This window comes from Cyprinodon variegatus, unplaced genomic scaffold (genome assembly GCF_000732505.1).
Source record: "Cyprinodon variegatus isolate N-32 unplaced genomic scaffold, C_variegatus-1.0 Scaffold352, whole genome shotgun sequence".
Taxonomy (NCBI): Eukaryota; Metazoa; Chordata; class Actinopteri; order Cyprinodontiformes; family Cyprinodontidae; genus Cyprinodon; species Cyprinodon variegatus.
In genome coordinates this window covers 112,747-117,655 of record NW_015150805.1, presented here as the reverse complement: position 1 = coordinate 117,655, position 4,909 = coordinate 112,747, and the positions used below count along the sequence as shown (strand labels likewise).

The following is a 4,909-nucleotide window of genomic DNA, read 5'->3' as shown; positions in this document are numbered from 1 at the left end:
TTGCGTAGTTTTAACACAAACATTTATTTTTCATATTGCACCAGTACAGTTAATGAGCAACCTCTACTTGTGTGCTTGTTTGTTCTGTCTAAAATGTTTATATTGGAATAAAGAGTATAAAATATAAAAAATATTTTTTGTCCGATTCATCGATTAATCGAAAAAATAATCGTCCGATTCATCGATTTTTAAAATAATCGTTAGTTGCAGCCCTAGTTATACTAAAACCAGGCCATAAAGTTAACCAGTTTAAAATCTCTGTGACTGTCATTAAGAGCATTGAATCTTTATTTTCACAGAAATTGGTGTTTCTTCCTCTTATGCTGGTGATGATTCTCAGTTATCCAGGTCATAGTCATTCCAAAAAAGTTAAAAGACAGTCCACCGGACTGGACGTTTTAGGATTGTTTCCTTTCCCATCCAGGAAGTTGTTTGGTTGAGGTAAAGATCAGTGTCGGGTATTAAATGCTAACAAAGAACCCAAAGGACTCAAAGGGGAGGACCCATTCTTCTGGTTCAATGTGCATGTTTTCTAAGCCAAGACAAGTTTTGGGGCTACTATATAAAGCTTCGAATTCAACGCTTATTCTGACATTTTGAATTTCCTGATGGGAAACGAAACATCTTCAAACTTGGAAACAAAGTCCAGTGGATTGTTTCCTCTTTTGTTCTGTTTGCGTTCTGCCAACTTGTTCCTAGTTTAGCCATGACATTTCAGAATCATAATGGGCCTACTTTTTCTGTCATATTTTGAGGTCAAGTAGGTGTTGCAACAAGTCGGTGGAGGTAATCCAGCTGTTTTGTCTCAGTGTAGGTCTGACTTTGTCTGATGGGAGGTCAGAGTGATGAGCAGACAAAGTCTACCTTTCCTTGTTTGATGACTGATATTTTTGAGGGGAATATTACCACTCCCATTTTAAGACTAGTACTAAATGCTCAGCAGATAATAAAAGGTCAGATAATAAGCAAAAGAAGAAAAGTTCTATTCTATTGCTTTAGTTGATAAAAAGACAATAAAAAAACAAAAACTTTTGGTCCAGCTGAGTTGTATTTATGGATACAGAGGTATGAGCCGGCCTGAACTTTAAAAGTAAGAAACTGACCACAGAGTTTGTTGTGTTATCTCTCAAGGAAAGGCTTAGTTATGCTGTTTCATCACCTTGGCTTCCATCTTACTATTTAAAACTTACTCTGCATTCATTTATACTATACAATGCTGTGTGGGATGTGCAATAATGAAGCAATGATGACTGTTCAGACTCCTCCATTAAATGTTGTAGCGATGGAGGGAGGATGGGTTGAATGTATAGAAGAATAGAAGGGGGTGAAACAGAAAGATCGAAACCAATGTGCCATTAGCACCTTTAGTTGTTGGATATACCAACCAATAGGGGCTGAAACTTTTCCCCTGCAGTCAAGAGACAAAGAGATGCAAAGAGAGAGAGTTGTAGGGCACAACTGAAGCGAGAATGTAAAGTTGTGAAACCAATACACTGCAAAAAATGGAAATCTAAATAAGTCATTTTTGCTCAAATTAAAGGAGAATTCCGGTTTTTAACACTTTTAGCCCATTTTCTGTAGTGTCCAGGATGAAATCGAATGATCGACACCAAAATTTTGACAATTGGTCCTGTCTCTGCTTTTTGGCTCATGCAGAATCCCCCCTGGCTGCTTTAGAATGGCTTCCATAGAGCATGTCCGATAATGTCCTTAAAACAACCTTAAACGTTCTTTTTTTAAAATATGCTACTCACCGGGTCGTCAGCGCTGTTCAATGACGTTCCAAAAAAAGTTTCGTGAAGAAAAACCGTTCCTGTCTTGTTTTATTTAGCATTTTGTAAATCCCAGAACTATTTTTTCCGATACATCACAACCGCTTATAAACTTCCGCTTCCCGTTCGAATCTGAAGCGTTGCACACTCCAGACCACTAGTTGGCGACAATGTCTCTATATACTCCTCCTCAGTATATTCCGGTTCAAAACGGTATCCTCTACCGTCAAACTCAAAGTCCAATATGTCCTCATCAAGAATCCACCTTTCGTATTCCATTTTCAGAGTTTTTTAAAGTGTTTAACAGAGATGTTAGCACCTCGACGTCGGAGTACACAGAGTGAAGCGAAAAGACTACAACTAAGTGTAGTCTTTTCCCCATTTCCGTTTCCGGTGGCAGCGGAATATTGACTATTCCTACAGAACTCAATGGGATTTACAAAATGCTAAATAAAACACTACAGGAACGTTTTTTCTTCACGAAACTTTTTTTGGAACGTCATTGAACAGCGCTGACGACCCGGTGAGTAGCATATTTTAAAAAAAGAACGTTTAAGGTTGTTTTAAGGACATAATCGGACATGCACAATGGAAGCCATTCTGAAGCAGCCAGGGGTGGATTCTAAATTAGCCAAATAGCAGAGACAGGACCAATTGTCAAAATTTTGGTGTCGATCATTCGATTTCATCCTGGACACTACAGAAAATGGGCTAAAAGTGTTAAAAACCGGAATTCTCCTTTAAGTGCATTTTTTCTTGACTTCAGGAGGTAAGTGAGACACTTTGCCAATGGAACAAGAGAATTTACACTTAAAATAAGAAAAACAATTGCTTTGTCTTATTTCAAGTGTATATTATCTAATTATCTTATTTTAGGAGTAAAAATACTCATTCCATTGGCAGATCATCTTATTTGCCTGCTCAAATTAAGGGTAAATACACTTCATTTAAGAAATTTTTTACTTATTTCTAGATGTTTGTTGCAGTGTAGTTTAATGCAGTGTGGCTACAGTAGTGCTTCTTCAATTTCCAATGTGATCACAAGTGGACATTTGTAAGTACACTACAAAAATAGATAAAACAATAAGTTAGTTTCTTGAAATTAGTTTATTTGTCCTTTATTTGAGCAGGAAAATATATGTTTTTCCAACAGAAATACATATTTCTGTCTCCCTTAATAAAAAAAATTACATGTACTACCAGTGAAATAAGATAATGGAGATGTTTTCTTCTTATTTGTTGTTCAAAAAACATTTTGGTTGATAACTTCCTTACCTACTCTAATCAAGTTCAAAAACACTTATTTTAAGAACATTTTGATTATTTTTAGTTCTCTTTTTATATTTTAGGCATTCACTTCTGGTGTTAAATTTGATTTCACATTGTTTTTCTTTTTCTGATTTGAGGATTTGAAGACATATACCTGCCTTAAATGAAAATAAAGATATTCTGCTGCTTTGAGCTCGAAATTTAAATCTTGACATGTTTGTCACCATTAAGCCAGCAATTTTACTGTCTCACTAATGGCTGGGAGAGAAGATGCCTTGTTGCCACCTGAAATTTTATTCAATGTCTTTGCTTTGACCTCCTAAAGAATGTTTTTCTTAAGAAAGTTCTGTAAAATATAGCAGCTTCCCCTCTACTGACTAAAAGGACAATCTGACACTATAGCAAAATGGATAATGATGACTCTATGGATGCCCTCAAAATATATGTGCTGCCAATTTATTAAGGAGCTGCAGCAGAATCGACTGAAACCTTAGTTGAAAACGATGTGGATGTGAGTCATAAAGAAAGCATGAAAACATCCTGTTGCTTACATAATGATGCACATGTGAAGTGTAAACAGATATATGCATGGGTGACAACAACAGGGTGCATGATTGAGATCGATGGTACCATTTCCCGCTTCCTCTCATTACCGTGGGAATTTTGCTTTTGTTTAAGACAAAACAGCACTGTAAAAAAATAAGTATCTGCCCTGTTAAAGATTTCCGATGTTTAGATAAAATATATTTGATGGAAGGAAACAAAAGTGAATTATTTTATTAATAAAGTAGTTAAAAACAATCCTCACAAACTCGACTCAACAAAAACTAAATGGATCAAAAATGGACCTGTTAAAGCGATTGCTGCAAGTTCAACTCCTCCTGGTTTGAAACTGATGCACACACATTCGCCTGATATTGTTTTCACCTTCAGTTGTCCTGTTTGCCAGCTGGTTGCCAGGTCTGCCAAATGCCCCAAAAAAGGAAAAGCTAATGCTAATTGTAATTAACGAGCAGCTGCTGCTGTGATGACAGGAAAATAAACAACAACAAATCTTTCATTTTATTTCATACTAATTCACTTGCAAAAGAACCTGCAGCAACACACCTTTGCAACCGGCTGACCTTTGGCCAACCTTACCTGCCCAGGAGGAGAGTAGCAACCTGCCAGGGGCCTCTGAGCCTCTTTTCTTTCTAAGTCTGCATCAACACTCAAAACTTTGACCGATATCTACCCTTTTCCTGCTTCCTCTTTGGTCTGTATAAATCTGAGAAAATTTAACGGCGAGATTAAGCATTTTCTTAGCTCTAGCATAAACATACTAGGATCTTGTGATGCCCGAGCTCCGTCTCAAATACAACCTACTATTCCTATTGGTGTAGATAACTGTGATGTTGAGGTTGGCATCATAACCAGAAGTAGATAATTCTATATTCTTTGAAACATCAAAATTCATGAAGCAATTACACACATACACAAACACAATTTTATATATATATATGTGCGTATATATATACATTAATGTATGTATATACAATTTCATTCTGTTCAAATTAATACTTTTATCTGTACAACTCTAAATGTGCTAATATGTGCTGTTAAAATGTAAAAATTGGTAGCTATGACCCTCATTTACCTCAACCATGAAAAGTATGTTTTTGGTTGTGTTTGTTGGTTTGTTAGCTGGATAAATTAAAAAGAGAGGAGCCAATTCTAATGAAATTTTAACCTCAGGTTACAGGACAATTCATTAAATGCTGCCAATGATTCAGATCACTTGCGCGTTTTAGCTATAGAATGTAGTCACAATATGGGGCAGAATTTTGTGTTTGGTGGGGTCTGTGCCCTTAGAGTGCTTTTCTAGTTGC

At 36.3% G+C, this 4,909-nt stretch overlaps 1 protein-coding gene across 1 annotated transcript in view; it reads left to right on the top strand.

Annotated features, from left to right (window-relative positions):
* LOC107091794 (inactive phospholipase C-like protein 2) overlaps positions 1-4,909 on the top strand; it is a 96,293-nt gene that overhangs the window by 16,157 nt on the left and 75,227 nt on the right. The window lies entirely within an intron of this gene.